The sequence below is a fragment of the Macrobrachium rosenbergii genome, chromosome 1 (genome assembly GCF_040412425.1).
Source record: "Macrobrachium rosenbergii isolate ZJJX-2024 chromosome 1, ASM4041242v1, whole genome shotgun sequence".
NCBI classification, from domain to species: Eukaryota; Metazoa; Arthropoda; class Malacostraca; order Decapoda; family Palaemonidae; genus Macrobrachium; species Macrobrachium rosenbergii.
In genome coordinates, this window is record NC_089741.1 from 12957924 (window position 1) to 12976066 (window position 18143).

At 38.0% G+C, this 18143-nt stretch overlaps 1 protein-coding gene across 1 annotated transcript in view; it reads right to left on the reverse strand.

Moving 5' to 3' along the window:
• The window catches only part of LOC136839516 (putative mediator of RNA polymerase II transcription subunit 24), a 501924-nt gene that overhangs the window by 73659 nt on the left and 410122 nt on the right, over nucleotides 1-18143 (reverse strand). The gene's annotated exons all lie outside the window — the stretch shown is intronic.

Consider the following 18143-nt stretch of genomic DNA (forward strand, 5'->3'; position numbering starts at 1 on the left):
GCTAGTTGATTGCTATGAATTAAACCCAGACTGATGGATGTGAATAGCGAGTCGTAAAACCTAGATAGTAGGTTGTCAGGATGACAAACAGTTACAGAATATCCATAAATTATTTGGATACAGTGTCCGTTGGCTGTATAAATATTGAATTATTATCACGATGGTAATTTTAAACACCGTAAAAAGGGCTGCAACAGTTTCGGTTTCCTTTGACTTTTCTGAAGGAAAGTGTAGGCCGAAGTCTGAATAGTCTATTATAGAAATTGTCTATATACAGTGATTTTTTAGTGGATTAAGCGCTTAAATATGATGATGGTAATGCCTCCAGGTACTTAAGGATCTGTATTTTATTGTCGAGTATTGTTTAAGATAGTTTGACTTAAAATGAACACTGAAAAAATGTAATTTTGGCGCAGGTAGTTTTTTAATGAGGGGGTGTCTGTCACAAAAGCATTTGGTCTGTTACTACTTTTTCTGCGGCGGGGATTGTCGGGGCTGACTGGTGTGGTGGTAGAAGTTATATTTTGAATTACATTACTTTATGACTGAATGAAAGTAATTACAATACAGCCAAACACATCTATTTGTTTTTTTGGGGGGCGGGGGATATTCTAAACTGATTAAAGGGCTTACAGTGGGAGGAGTTTAATGACGTCACAAACAGAAAAGGTGGTTTGTTTTCCGCCCAAATTACTGGTGACTCTCATAATATTACTGAAGAAAAGGTGAACAACACCGGTAAAATTGAAAATTTCATGCAATTCGTCTGTTTGATGTCTGTCATGGGGGTAGAGGTTTGATTCTGAGGTCTAAACCTTCCTAAGCCTGTCAAGTGGTTCGAATTTGTATAGTCCGAACATACAAACATTCACACACACATATATATATATATATATATATATATATATATATATATATATATATATATATATATATATATATATATATATATAAGGCATATATATAAATTTGAAAATGTTATTTCAACACATTTTCGAAAATGTGTTAAAATAACACACTGAGCTATTCTGTGATACTCACACTGTACTCTCCTATGAAGTATGATAGAAAATCGTCTGACGTGTTCAGAAGTCCGTAAAAAAAAATTCATTTTAAAACGGTACTTTGTCCACCCAAACAACATTGGCAATTTACACCTCAATAGTTAAAATGGCAACATAAAGATATGATGCTATACCGAGTAGGAAATATGATCCACGCAATAAATTAACCCAGAGAGAGAGAGAGAGAGAGAGAGAGAGAGAGAGAGAGAGAGAGAGAGAGAGAGAGAGAGAGAGAGAGAAAGATCAAATCTGCTGTTGGATACACACAGATATACATTAAATCTAGGATTTCGTCATTCTGCAGGCATGACATACCAGATATATATTACAACTTATGTCACATAGATTTTTCCCACTTGCTCCTTCAGTAACTGCTTGTAACATCAGTGAGAAAACAGCTCAGCCATCACCGCTAAATGTTTTATAATCTCTAGTAATCATGATATTTTTGCTAGGAATTTTAGCCCCAACTGATTATTTCATATTTTACATTCTATATTTGTTTTAATATTCGGCTGCTCTGAAAAAATGCACAAGCTGGTTTGAAAGGCAGAGTTTTTAACAGCCAGATTAGCATTACCAGAATAATAGACAAAATGTATTTGATAAGTAATCTTTTTCAAATGGCTCATGTATTCAGAGCTAATTGCAAAACATAATTGAAAAGTGACATTTATATTGGCAATTCATTATACCAACCATTTTGACCCAAATTCTTAGAAAAGGCGACTTTGAAAGGCCCCTTCTTTAACACAATGATTTAGCGTCAGGTGCCTACCCAAAGCGATTCTCGGCTCTCGAACTTCAAGGAACGTTTTCGGTTCTGTCATTTTGCCCTGTGTTGACACAACTACATTAAACAAAAAAAGCTTTTATGTATGTTCCTGCGCCTTGGGAGGAATAACTTCGCTGCTCAAACAAAGACTAATTATTAATAATTTTAATTAGATAAAACTGACAATAGAATAAAAGAAATACGGTTTGCTGAGACGTGTGAGCTGATGCATACACATGGGGAGGAAAACTAAAAAAAGAAAGAAAGAAAGAAACAAAGCGCTCGACAATAGAAAAGCAATTATGATATTGTTTTTATTTTTATTTGTTAAATTACAAATGAGCAAACGGCCAATGTTTTTCCATCCTTATGCGCGAAATTACAAACAGAAATATGTTCGGAGGTCATTGGGTAAAAATAGCCTATTCTTTCGTTTTGTTTAAAAACAAATGTTCCTCATTCTGTTACTCATTCCTCAATTATATTCCTCCAACAAAGGCTTGCAATAGTGGCTGACCATAATGCCTGACCAAAGGCCTCAAAGGACATTATCATATAAATAACAAATATAAAGAAATAAATACATTAATATATAAAGAAATAAATACATTAATAAGTAGGATAAAAAATCAATCATTCAGTCCATCAGTAAATAAACAAGTGTCCCATCTTTACATCACAAGTTTTTTTTTTCTTTTTTACCTATAATGAACAATAGGCATTGCTGTGGGAAGTGTAACTTTCCAACCAGATCAGATGTAAATATCAAAGGAAGACGATAAACGAGACAGAGAATGTGATAAGAATCATGGTCCCCATTTCAATGTGAAGTTTGCGCATTTTAGAGAGAAGTTTTTGTGAAAAATAGGAAAACTTGCCAATACAGGGACCTGCAAACGAGACAAGACCACGTTAGCCGCCAAATGATCACGGGGACGCAAAATCATATTAAGCCGAAATATTAGAGTTAACAGATTAAAGAAGTTGGCACTGTGATTTAGCCAGACTAACTTGAAAGGACATAGGCCTAGCAAGGACGAACAAACAGGAAATTTCTAATGGTATTCCAAAATGGTATTTGCAATTATTAAGAAATAATAACCCATCGCTTGAGCAATTTTAAATGAAATTAAAAGGAAATTTAGAAAGTATAATTCACTGTATATACTAAAATTTTTAAATGTGAGGGAGCGTTGGCATTACAGACGACTCGTTCATAAAGGATATACTTGAAATAAGGAAAAAAAATATTCGTTAAGGATATGCATAAGTTCATCTAGGAAGAAAATAACATAAGTTTAAGAATCAAATCAATTTGGTATAACATGCTCATACATTACTTAAAAAATAAGTTAAGTACTGAAGTTAAATCAAGGTTTCTGACTAGCCTCATCTGCTGCACAGCTAAACCGTACAGAATTAGAACTCGCCACAGATATTAAAAAGGCAATACAAATGGTGTCGGAAAATTGTTCCCCTGCTTGGCAGACGGATATATAAGCAATAATACAAGCAGGAGTCAAAACAGTACCTATTAAAAAAAAAAAAAATTCCTGCCAAAATTTCTATCCTCTGGGAGTCATATTTACATCCCACTCTTGCAATAACCATGAAATTTATCCAGGTCATAAAATTACTTCCACGGGAAAGTCAAAATTCACTGTAAATGTTAACACCTCACAGCAGATACGAGTTCACAACATTACTTGGCAAGTTTTAGGAGACGCTCGTAGACTGATGAATCAATGTTACAGTTTCGTTATAGCGAACTAATTAGTGCGTTGTGAGGTCACTAAAGATATTAGACATAAATATGAACGAGGGGGAATTAACAAAACAATTCCAAAAAGTTTGATATTGCTGATATTCACGGAAAAGAAACTCTCTGATGACGTGATATAAGTTGGAAAATTTCCTACATCGACCGTATGCCCCTTCTCAACAGGGAACTGCCATTATCGCCTTCAGCGCCCCCGTTTTCAAGTTTCCGCATTTTTGTTTTATGACTTGTCATGCTGGGAGTCATCCTCTTCTTCTGAGCTTAATCATTAGTCGGGGTCGCTGTTTTCATTTTCCAACGGCTGATTAAACGTCATTTGTAGAGAGACAAAAATTTATTACTATTTTTCTATGTTTTGATATTCTCCATTTTGCTAATACTGTTTTTTTTCTCATATGAGCAGTCAGTTCACTGGGCGCTTTTTAAGCATGCCCTGGGGGTTTTCGTTTTCAGTAGAGTTTATTTTTAAGTGGAAAGAATGTTCATTATTATTATTATATCAGTGTATTTAATTAGAAAATATCATTGTTCATTTGAATTTGGAAACAGTTGACCCATTCCCTGCAAGATTTGTGGCCTTCTTTTCGTGTAACTGATTCATTTTCTCCCTTTTATATTTATTCTTCGATTCTTAGCTATTTTCATTACTGGTATAATATAGCACTGTACTATTGTGTTATTATATTGTTTGATTATAGTAAAGTGATAAAATATGCAAATGATATGTAGGTAATTATTCAAATACTGAATTATGTATCTTTTATCGGTGATTCATTTCGGTGTGATGCCTCTCAAAGCATGGAGTAAAGTAACGCCATTTTCGTTATTCAGTGTAAAAATCTTTATTACTAACTTTGAACGCTTGTTCTGGCCAAAAATTTCATCTGGAAAAAGTCTAAAAAAAAAATAGACTTAGCATTTTGTAGAAAAAAATAGGTTTTATTATCTCAAATAAAAGCTTCAGAGAACTGATTATGCAATGGTATTCCATTTGCAAACTTTATCATGTTTTCTTTGTTTACTCACATCACCTCTGGTGCCTGACAAAGCCGCTTCCTCCTATGTTATTTCCTCTGATCCATGACCATTTCTGATAAAAGTTGGAATTAAAAAATTATGAAAGGTAGGCTTATTCATAATTGCGATATAATAAGCATCACCATTGTCACTATCACAGATATCTGATAGTTCAGGTCCACTACTGTCACTATTATTTCAGAATAAAAGCCTCTATACTACTTCTTCATTGGGAGAAGCCTTCTCCTTCTACAGCATTTTGACGGTAATTGAATGTCTAGCCCTCGTACTGATATTATCCTGTAAGTTGGAAATCAAATGTTGCCATATGCTGCTAGAATATAGACAAAAGCTCCTTAAAATGGCGATGGAAATGCTGCCTAACTAGACTCAAAAGAATGATGACTAAGGAGCTCAGTCTAATGCAACGAAAGGGTTAAAAGTTATTGTTCCTCAGATGGCTTGGGTAGGCATTCATTCTAGATTCCCACTACTCGCACTCCATCCCCTTAAGGTTGTGGATATGCAGTTCAGTAATATGGTATGTATTCTTGGCAGGACACACACCAAGAATTAGACAGCACCTCCCAAGTTCTTGTTAATAACAGATATTCTAACAAATAAGTTAACAAAGAAATATGCATGGCATTAGATTGGTGGTACAACAACTGTGAGCAGCCGCAGCTTGATCCACAAAGAAGTGTTAGACTTTACTATCAGGCAAGGAAGCAATGCACTCTAAATACTTGGAAGACGAACATGCCATTAAGAAAATCATCACTGAGAACGTCTTCACCACCACCATTGACACACAGCTGGACCGCATCATTTATTATTAAAACAGCTGCACAAGAAACTTGACTCTGAAAAATAACTCAGCCCTACTAACAAGAGATCCTCTTAAACAGACTAATGCAGTACAGACTAATTAGGTATACTGATTCAAATGCCCAGTCCATGAACTTCTCAGCTCTTATATTTGTGTGATCACTATGGAACTGGAAAAGAGGATCTCTTGACATGCTCAAGAAGATGCCATCTAAAACCGAATGAGAAATGGCCACCATACTAGCATCACAAGGAATGCAATAATGGGGAATACAGAAGTAGTCAGAAAGGCCCTCCTACCCAAAGTGCCTATGACAGCAAGAAGTGCTCTTAATTCAGCAGGAAAAGCCCTTATTGAATCCCACTCAAGAGATGTTCCTCCTGTCTACCAGCACTAGGTGCCTATTACTCATGTAACTGATAGACCTGCGCCAGACACCGTGAAAAGCAACATTCCAGAATGAGAAATGCAAGATAATGTCCAAGAATCTGCGAGCCGCTATACCGAGTCAAAATGTTCTCTGGGTAATACTGAGAATGATGCCACACACCAGCACTACCGGGGCTGCAGCAGCAAGACCACCAATGATAAGTTTTTGCCTTACGAGGAAATCTCGCTAACCAGTCAGACGCATAAATTTTCCTCCTCAGCTAATCAGCTGTCAGCCTACATTCAACCCCTGCTGACCATCTCGTATATAACAAGAAAGGCTTACCACAAATTCAGTTACTGCTTGGTTCTCGTAGCAGAAACATCTCTCTCATTCTCAGAGTGAGATTTCATTGGCAAACACAAGCAGTGGTGAGCGATAGTGCCAGCCCACTCCTCTCCAGCTGAACAATCAGCAACGATGAGAACCTTTTGCCCAGCCAGTCACCAGCCAGTAGCACCTCACCTCCCTTACAGTGCCTGCCCCTCACTAGTGTGTGAGGTTGGGTGGCAGCCATCTTGTTTTTGGCAGCCCACCCACCCAGTCAGCCAATCAGCAGTGAGAGAATCCCTCTCCCACAAATATAAGCATCTCCATCTTTCTTCCATCATCAGCTCCCTTTTCAGGACCTTCCTCTCTCCCAACAGACAGTCGGCAACATTCATGCAGTCATGGACTCTCTCACCCAGCCCACACCCAGTGCAGCAACCATCCAGTGCTCAGATCCCGCATCTCTTGTCAAGTTGGCAGCCGAGACTCGGAAGTGGACGACGTCTTCTTCTTTAGCAGATGCCCCTGAACCAGCACAACCTCACCTTGACTCTGCCACCTCTGACAAACCAGAATGCACCTCTGCCATGGATACAAATGATGAAAATGATGGATTTATCCTTGTGAACAAGGAAAACAAACAAAGAGGATGCCCAGCAGACCCTGCCCACCCTGAGACTAAGTATATTACCACCTCACCTACAAGCACTAGCTCTTATGTATTAGTTAAAGACTTGGAAAGCAAATATCCAGGTAAGGTTTTTAAGGTAAGGGCTAACTTACAAGATGACCTCATTACACTCCCAAAAAATGCAGATACAGGTTTATAGATGAGAAATAATGCCCAATACTTCCAGTTATTGAAACCCGAGGAAAGACCCATGAAATGTACACTGTACCGCTATCCCCACTCCTTTGATATTAACATAAGTCTTTAACATCAGCAGGTTGCCAAAGCAGAGAGATGCACCACAAAGGTTCCCAACTTTCGCTCGATCAAGAAGGTGCTCATCCTATGAAAGGAAAGTAGCCAGAGAGAATCAACTTGGAAGTATGGGGCACCTACCCTGTCATTGATTACACCCCAGAGCCCCTGAAATGCTAGCACTGTCAGAGGTATGGACACCACAGCAGTGCATGCACTGCCCAGTGTGTGATGTGTGCAGTGGGAGGCATCTCACTCGAACCTGCATGGACAAGCAGGAGTGAAGAGAGCACACTAACGCAAAATGTCCAGGGTGCAAGGGCAGCCACCAAGCCTGGAACAGAGTTTCCTAGAAGGCAGCAGAAGATCAACGGACTCAAGGGCATCACACCTAGAAGCCTCCCCAGCGGAGAGCAGGCAACCAGACCCTGCCAGACAGCCCAACCAATCATCCAACAGCAGAGGCCACAGCTGTGCGCAGCAGCATCAAGTGAGCCTCGAACAAACCCCACGGTTGCACAGTTGTCCCAAGCATACATGCACCCCTGGGGAGCAGAGGCACCAGCCACGTCACACACCAGACCACACCCGGACCAACCCCATATGCCCCAGAAACTGTCCACCAGCCCAAGAAGGAAAATCACCTTCTCCAATCCTCCCACTCCATCTCATAACCCCACCAGCTACATACCATCCTCTCCCAGTCCTACATCAAGAACCACCGACCCTGGCACCCCAGGGCCATAAAACCCTGTTTCCCCCTCTCCTCCCCAACCCCACAGGTACAACAACATCCTCCCAACACTGAAAAACAACAGTTACATTCTGTGCACTGAGGAATACTCCTCCTTCCTGATTTGCATGCTACACACCTTCACTGATAATTATGTGTGGCATTCAATACCAAGATGATACCACCATTGAGAAAGTTGGCAGGTTCTTTAACATGGTGGAGTGACATGACACAGGTTGATGCCAGTGCGAGTAAATAACAGCAAGGCAAATTGTGCTGCAAACACAGCTGGTGTCAGCTTCATTCTCAGTTCCAGCATCAGGTTCAACCCCAGTGCCAGTGTAAGTGCCATCCCAGTGCCAATGCTCAGGGCACAACCAGTGCCAGTATCAATAAAATAAGTGACAGTGAAAGTGCAAGTGAAGTAAATGAATGCAGTGATACGCATACCATCCAAATTCTACAGTGGAACATTCTCAGTGTAAATCAAAAATATGCATTCCTACAAGCATACACAAACACAAAACTATGAATCATACACCAATCCATCAGGTGGACACCTACACCAGTTAACATGTGAATTCCCAGAAGTGAGCTGGACATATCCTTCATGAACTCAGCCTCAAGGGAGCAAGCAACATTGAGGCTGCATGAAACCCTCACAAGTGATCATATGGCCGTTGAAATTGCCTACAACTCAAAAACTGCCTCTCATACTAACTCCCCCTAGAGAAATGGAACCCTAAGTTTACCAACTGGGCTGTATTTGAAGAAACAGAAACAAGATGGGCCATGAAATACCTGGAAAACCCATTAAATGGCATACAGCTCTTCTACGAGGAGTTCATAGGCAAACTTAGAGAGGCACCAAATGCTTCCATGCCAATGATTAAACAAGCTGAGACCAACCACAAGGATGCATGGTATTACTGCAAATGAGTGAAAAAAAACTCAAGGACAAAGTCAATAGAGTCAGAAAACTCTTTCAGCAAAATATATCAGATGACAAGGAGATTCCTCTGAGAGATGATAGTACTTGCCACAGCGGAGATAAAAAGAGATTGAATTATATCCATGGTGCGAATGGTGTGCCAACATCAGCAGTGACCCAAATCTGGAAATTCCTTGCAAAAATTGCAGGAAAGAGCAGGACAGTACAAAACATCCATCCCAACCCTCAAGAGGAAGCTGACAACATAGCCAGGAACTTTGCAGAGAGGACAAAATCACACACCCTACCTCAAATGACAAGGGAAAAAAACAAGTGAGCTTACCCCTTCTAAATGGTGAGAATTCAACGCTGCCTGCACAGAGATACCTTCACCATAGATGAACTAAAGAGTGCACTCAGCAAGGGGAAAAGAGACACAGACCCCAGTGCAGATGCAAACACCTACAGCATGTTGAGGAACATGGGTGACCCAGCCAAGCAGGTATATCTCCTCCTGATAAAAAGGACATATGCAGAGCACACCAGGCTGAAGAAATGGGGGCAACAGAATAAGCAACCAATCCCAAAGCCTAAGGAGCTGGGCTCTTACAGGCCAATATCTCTCACCAGGTGCACAGAGAAGCAGGTGGAATGGTCATAAACAGGCTCATATGGAAGGCAGGGCCCTTGCACCTTAGGCTGTATGCCTTTAGGTAGGGGATTTGCACTCATTGAGTGCCTCATGGATGTTTTATGTGCCATAAATGGCAGAAGCTTCATAGTGGTCTTTCTAGACCTAAAAAAAGGCATATGAGTTGGCAAAAAATGCAACCATCCTCTCCTCCCTAGTCTGGAAGAGGATCTAAGGTAACCTATTGCATGGACAAAAAGCCATATGTAAGGCAGAGAAGCCAGCGTACTGTTCCAAGGCAAAATGTCTGAGTACTATCCTTTCAAAAATTGGCATTCCCCAGGGAGGTATTCCAAGTTTCTTCATATTCAGTGCCCCAATGGAGAATCTAGCCTGCCTAGAACTACTGCAGGAAGTAGAGGTCTTTATATATGCTGATGACTTTTACATGATCATCACAAGCCCTCGAAGTCCACTCCACAAGATGCACGAGGCCTTGCAGCAAATAGAAGAAAAAAGCACACAATTGGGGCTTAAAATCAACATATATAAGACAAAAGCCTTGGCAATAAAGCATGGTCAGAACCCACCCAACCTTCTGCTGAGGGGAGACACCATAGACAGGGTGGACAGCTACACATACCTTAGAGTCTACATTGCAAACACAGTATCTCTCAAGAAAGAGATACAGCTACTCAAGGTCAAAACAAGTATGGGACTCATTGCTTTAAAGAGAATCATGACTTTGCAAAAAGGAGCCACATATCATCTGCTCAGAAAGTTCTATGTGCAAACCATCAGGGCACAAGTAGAATACTCAGCACCAGTCCTGATAAGTCTCAGGAAGGATCAGCAGCAGAGGCTGGAAGTCATCCAGAAAAACTCCATGAGACTAAGGCTGGGGACCCCAATGTGGACGAGAATATGTCTTCTAAGGGCAGAGATGCAGCTATCACCTCTCACCCACAGGATATGCCAAAGAAATGCTGTTATACTGTGCAAAACTACCAGGAGCAACAGAGATGGACCACTAAAGGATAAAATGTGTGCAAGGTAAACCTGTATGAGGAACTAAACCCTCCTAAAATGCTTGCCAGCAGTATATTCCAGATCCTGAGACAATTAGATATGCAGGATGCAGTGAAATGCATGACAAAGTACATCCTACCTGAGGGATACCAAGAACCAGCTCCCTCCATTGAAGACCCAGCCCAGTATAACTACAGTGCTACTGGCAAGCAAAACACTATGCACAGCAACACAGATGAGGACTGCAGCAGAAGAAGTAATCATTAGCACAGCAGCTGAAAGCACAATGCACAGATGGATCAGTTGATCCACAAACACTGGCAACGGCAGTGGCAGTGGTCGACCAAAACTTCAAAAGAAGCTAGAGGCTGTCCAACAACGCTCCCATCCTACGAGCCCAGCTAATGGCAATATTCAAAGCCTTAGAAGACTCTACCCAAAAAGAAGGGCACACAACAATATACACCGATTCCAAAGGAGCAATCCTCACACTCAAAGCAACAAAGACTAAAGAATTTGTGACACTGATATTAGCAATAAAATTAGTGGCCAGGCCACATCAAGTTGCTGGCAGGAGGATTATCCTCAACTAGATACCTAGTCATGTGGGAATACAAGGAAATGAAGAGGTCGACACAATAGCCAAAAGTGCTCTCAGCTACAGTACAGTGAGCATAACGGTGTAACTATCGCTCATACAACTAAAAGAAATGGCAAAAAGATATGCAAGAAGAAAGTGAAGTGCGACAGCACTATTTACAAAATTCAAGAACCTCCAAGTAATATGTGGACATCACAAATATCAAGTTCCACGACATCACCATGCGAACTACCAGAAAACTGTTATCGCACAGGCTAACGCTGAGATATCTCTGCAGTTGGCACCTGACTGGGAATGATGACAGGCCATGCCAGTACTGTGACTGGCCTGTGAATCAGCCCCTCATGCACTACTTACTGAACACCAGTACAGATCACCAGACACATCTTGGGCAACAGAGGGACACAAAGGAACTTCCTGATGACCCACCCACCTGCCAGATAGAATGATAGTAAGTGGAAAAGCAAAGGTCATTCATTTCTACGCATGAAGATTTTTTTTAGCCCCCTCCTAGGTAAAAAGGTAAGTGGGACAGCAAATGCTGCCTATTTCTGCGCATGAAGTTTCTTTTTTTTGGTGCGTGAATGTGAGTGTGTGTTCCTATCAACACAGGCCACCTTTCCCTCAACTACAAGCTCACTTCCTTTTCCTTGTCAGCCCTCTCCCGCTAGGCTGAGACTCACTGCTATAAACCTTTCTCTTCTACTGATGGGCACCATAAGGTTCAAAGTGGTTGCAACCCAGCCTGTCACCTTTCATGTTCACTGACTAACTGCCAGAACAGCACTGTTTCTTGTCTTTTCACAAATCAACACAACTATGGGCTGCTCTTGGAGCAAGAGCCCGTGCCAGCACAAGGCTAGCTTAATCTTAAACAACAACCACGAGTGACATTCTGCTCCTGGGTTTCGGCATGATCATGCTCAGCGGAGCCTGAGTGAAACGTGGCCTCAATCAGCACTCAAGACTTTCTCCTGAAGAAGGACAACTCCACGGAGGATGAACTCCCGATTTCAACTGCCATCTAACTCTGTAACTGATATTTGTATGTTCATCTGCAATAAACCTACCCAAGTTTGCAACCTGCTTCCCTCTCCAAGAATGATAAACATCGGCATGTTACTGGCAGAATGCAGCAACCCAGAAAAATCAATAATAATAATAATAATAATAATAATAATAATAATAATAATAATAATAATAATAATAATAATAATAAAAGACCCATAAACAGCATGCTTGCCATTACATTCTTACCGAGATTTATTCTTCCCACCACCCCCTATTCTCCCCCGAGCTCTTATTCTTCCAGATCATATAAAGATTGGTTGGCTTTCGAATTACTTGTATCTAGAAAAAATTTTGCCAATTTTCTCCGGGTAAAAGATGCCATTTTTTTTTTTTTACTTTTTCATGATGAGAAACATTTTCTAATTATCAACGAAAATACACTACGAAAACTGCGCTAAAAACAGATACTGTGATATCTTACACAACACGCAATTTAACCACCCAAGACTATTAGCAATTTTATCATAAAGTGGCAAAAGTTTTACTACTGTTTATTGGCAATTAACCGAATGCTTATAAAGGAATAAGTCTGAAGTTATATTACAAGAATTTTTGTTGCTTGCAGTGCACTTTTCTGATTTAATGTCTTCTTCCTCTTTAAAATTTTCTGAACTCTGTCGCCAATTTTTTTTTACTCTAATATTTTTTTCCTTTTGGTACTGCATATACTGAAATTTACGCATGGAATAATTCTGATTTCCGTGAACAGAAGACAAAGTCTGACCTGCTAAGACTTTCGTCCTCAGTTGATTTAGAAACATGATGCTGGAACATTTGCATCACCCATCAAAATTTCATCTCGAAAATTTTCTTTATTGCTGTCGCCATAATCTCAGTACTATTAAGTTAATCAAGCTCTTCTACAGCCAAAAAAAAAAAAAAAAAAAAAAAAAAATCAAGCTCAAACAATATTCCGATAAGCAGCTGCAGTTTTTTCACTGTCTTAAAATGAAATAATGAAATAACTTCGACTAAATGAGTTTCAATCCAACGAATACAAACAACTTATAAGGAAACAATAAAAAAAAAAATATTGTCATAATTATGTGAAACGGATCTTTGCCTGACGAAAGCACACGGGCTAAAATTGAATAAATATCTGAATGTAAGACACATTACAGTAATTCCTTGTATACACATCAAAAGGAAGCTGATGAACTGTCCTTTGAGACATCCCATCACTCCAGCAGAGATAAAAGGATGGTTGCTACATAAAAGATCACCAACCCCCGGGGTAAGGATTAACAACAGAGTTAATTATTTGGATGAATGATTGCTTGACAAGCTCCATAGAAATGTGAAAGAAGAAAACAATTCATTATTAAGAGAGAGAGAGAGAGAGAGAGAGAGAGAGAGAGAGAGAGAGAGAGAGAGAGAGAGAGAAAGGTTGCCTGGCAACCACCTTCAAAAATATAGGAAAAAACTAAAAGGCCGAAACCTTCACAAACTCTCTATATTTGGTAATTGTTACAGTAATTACACATGGAAAGAAGGAGACAGCCCACTGACTTGCTGAAATTCTGCAGGCCAAAATCGCCTTGCAACAGTGGTCTTGCATCGTCAGTTCGTACGACAATCCTTCCGAGGTTACCTGTCGCGGTGGCTAATGACGTCAGATGACGTTTCAGCGTGTATGAATAAAAACTAATTTCAAGATTTTATTGAGAGTCCTTTTGTACAAGCCAAATTAGGATAATGTAGATTTTCTTTATGATACTATTGAAACATATAATGGGTAAAATGTTCTGCAAATGTGGTGTACATTTAAGTGAATTGATTTCCACGGCTATGAAAATTATTCAAGACAGTTGAACAAGAAGGCTTATAGACACACGGAGAGTGAGAGAGAGAGAGAGAGAGAGAGAGAGAGAGAGAGAGAGAGAGAGAGAGAGAGAGAGAGAGAGAGAGAGAGAGAGAGAGATTAATCTAAAAAATGAAGGAAAGAGGCCTAATAAAACCCATTTTTCTTTTTCCAATGCATTATCAATGGGAAAGAGACTGACATTGTTTCAAAGTTTAAAAAGGAAACTCACCATGATATCCGTTCTCGAAAGGAAAATAAATCTGAGAATAAATTTCTAATTTGTAAAACAACTTGAGGTATAATACAGGCATAGTAACGGAGACTAGGAATTATTCATAACGTTAAAACTTTTCCTTAATAAGCGCAAACCTAGAGAGTAACTAAATATTGTCACATACTCCAGACTAAGGAAAAATAAAAAGAAAGTTGAGGAAAAATGGAAGGGGTCTAGCCACGAAATGAACTAAAGATGCATATCCTAAAAAAATAAATTAACAGGAAATAAAATTAATATAGCAAGGGGGAGACTTCCGAAACCAATCAAAAGAAGAGTAACTTATCCAGTTACATAGTTTAAACGTCGCTACTTTCTGCAGAGTTGATGTTGGGTTGCATAGGTTGACTGGCTGTCCGAACGAATAACTAGCGAAATACAGCCTCAATGATAAGCAAAAAGGCAGAATAATTTGTTCGAGATTCGATTTATTATCCTAAGGAAATTTTTAAAATCAAGGCACACCACTAGAATGGACTGTTTTCAAATTCAGCTGGGATTTTAACAAAGTAAAGGGCTATATAAAATACTAAGCTAAAACACTCATTACTATCCACGAAACCAGATAATTATGTATCAAAATGATGTTTGAATTTCCTTAAATAAAGAGTATATTGAATTTTTCCTGGAACTTTTGACTTACCCTCGTATATATATATATATATATATATATATATATATATATATATATATATATATATATATATATATATATATATATATATATATATATATATATATATATATATATATATATATATATATATATATATATATATATATATATATATATATATATATATATATATATATATACATATATATATATATATATATATATATATATATATATATATATATATATATATATATATATATATATATATATATATATATATATATATATATATATATATATATATATATATATATATATATATATATATATATATATATATATATATATATATATATATATATATATATATATATATATATATATATATATATATATATATATATATATATATATATATATATATATATATATATATATATATATATATTCATCATTACGTGATATTATGTTTTCCATTCTAAAGAAGCCAACAGGGGCATGATTTTAGTACACTATTTTACATGTGTGGTATGATGTATAAACATTCATTTATTTACAGTCATTAAGGGATTAGACTTCTTATCTGTCATTGAAACAATGCAAGATCCTAATGTCAATTGCTGTTTCTAATTCTGTTGCACAATCCCACACACTTTTTTAAGGCACAGGGAAGAAATGATATGTCAGTAAATACTAGAATTATGTGCTGACTGTCAACATTATATTTATAATTAAATATAACTCTAATAAAAAGAGGAAATGAACGAGTCTGCGACGTTCTAGCTGGTCCCAAAAGAGCTAGTTCCAAAAGAGCTAGGATAGTTGAGCTAGTGCGACGAAATGGCTGGTATTATGAAAGCTAGTGCCAAAATCGCTATTGTGACAAAATGGCTTGTAGTACATTTTAGCTGGTACTGAAAGAGCTGTTAACCCAAACAGGTAATTTAATAGAATTAAAACCGAAACATCAAAATATATTTTGCTCTTTACCATTATGTTCAGTTTTTCGTTTTCTTTTGCTCCATTTTAGTAGAACAGTTTTTTACAACATGTATACAAAAGGTTATAAAACATATGTATAATACTTTTGACTGAGATACTCTATTAGAAAAATTGAGTATAAAATACTTAATAATGATAAAAAACAAATAAAGCTTTAATATGTTATGTTATAGCTGATCCCCGCAAAAAACCTTTAGTAGATATTTCATTATGTGAGTGTTTGTTTTATGAAGTTCTTAGTCTATCGTTAATTTCTTTAGTTCTTTTTTTGACAGGTGCTTGGTGTCCACTGATATGCGCATTTAGATTACTCAGTGAAACTTCCTCTTTCTGAATTCCCCAAAGAGAACGCCATACGGTTGGATGAACAGAGTCAAACGTTGCTTGAATAGCACGATGCTTATTACGTGTCCTTGTTATATAATTTTCTGTTCTTTGCCGAACATTCCTCTTCTCTGGTGTCTCCCGATGTATGTTTCTTCAAAATAGTCTTACAAGGTTTGCATTTCTTCATTTAGTTCTTCATATGCATCTGTCATTTGATCAGGATTAAGGAACGCCAAGGCTGCAGGCATCTTGCAATAAAGACGGCAGTTGGCATCAGATACATAGCTATTTGTTGAACCAATGTTCTGTATCTTTCGTCATATTGACCGGGAAAGATGAAAGAAACATCCGTTTATGTTTGCATCGGGAAATACTTTTGTGAAAGCATTAACAGCAGATTTGTAAAAATCTAATGTCACGTTTTCAGAGTTACAATCTGGACACTTGTCTTTCAGAATCTTAACTCATATGTTAAGTGAGTTTTATCTGACATCAGAATATAAACACAAGCAAACAGAAAGCCTTCTCTAACAACATGGAATGTATATAATTGATAAAAGAATTTAGGCACAACTTTGAAAGTACCACCACATAACCAGACTTTCGAACTGTCAAGTTGATCGAGCATTAGTTCCCTGGCAAATATGATTATTCGCTTTGTCTCACAAACTATATCACTTAATAAGAAGGTTTCCGTAGTTCTATTTATGGCCAGTGTTTTAAATTCTTCACGGAGTATTAATACATCAAGTGATGTAGGGTCACAAAGGTAACCTTCATTTTTACAAAGTTTTCCTTGAATACGTTTCTGAGGAACAACCCCCACCCCCACCCCGGCCTTTTAGGGACATTCGCCATTTCTTCGTCGTCCAGCTCTTGTCTTTCACTGGCAATAATTCTTCATGGCGGTACACTAGAATTAGAGGCTTCTTTATTCATTTTACTTAGAGCAATTCTTACATTTTGCCGTGCAGGATCTGGAGCATGATTATGTTCTTGTCCAAGTGTTACTTCAAAAATTAGTTCTTTGTAGTTCAACTGAGTTTTCAGTGCACCCCTAGAGTCTATAATTACACATCTCCAGTTCTGGGATGTTTCGTTTGTTGTGTTTTTACAATACAAAAATCCTTCTTAGCTAACTATATCACTTCCTCTTTGGGACCTGATGACGTTCATTGCGACGGGTAAAATATTACTAATGTATTTTTGCTAAAATAAGATAAAAGAAAATTAAAAACTGAATATAGGCTAATAGCTAAGAGCAAAATATATAGTTTATTCTACTAACTACTTTAGTATTTATCGTAAACCATTTTAACACTTGAACATAAACCACAGTTTCTTGGAATTAGCTATTTAGGTTACAGCTCTTTCAGCACCAGCTAAAATGTACTACATGCTATTCTGTCTCAATAGCGATTTTGGCACTAGCTATTATAATACTAGCCATTTTGTCGCACTAGCTCAATTGTACTAGCTCTTTTGGAACTAGCTCTTTTGGGACAAGTTGTTTTGGAGGGCACCCGAAATGAGTATGAAATAAGTAGAATGAAAAGAGTCTAATGCTTATTTAAATAATGCTATATGCAATGACCTAACGATTTATTCTTTTATTCATTTTGTTTGATCGACGACTCTGAAGCCAAAGTATTCTTGTTCATGGCAGAAAAAAATCCAGTTTGTGCCATTAGTATGTATTTTTAGTGGCAGTGGTGAAAACATCTGTAATACTTGCCATTACTGATTTTACCAATACTTCACGGGCTATTCAGATTCTATTCATAGCAGCCGTTAAAATAATGGTAGTAGTGACAACGACATCCATTACGTTTCACTTTTATTTTGGAAAGAATTATACATATTTAGGCTATTCCTTTTAATACGGTTTCTTCGGGTAAGATACAGGACAAGGCTGCAACCACTTTTACGCTCTAACTGCTGTGTCGTGGATAGAACCCTTGAGCAGAAAACCTCTACTACATTTGCCACTTCATACACCTACACATTAGCACTTTGGTGAACTCTACCGCA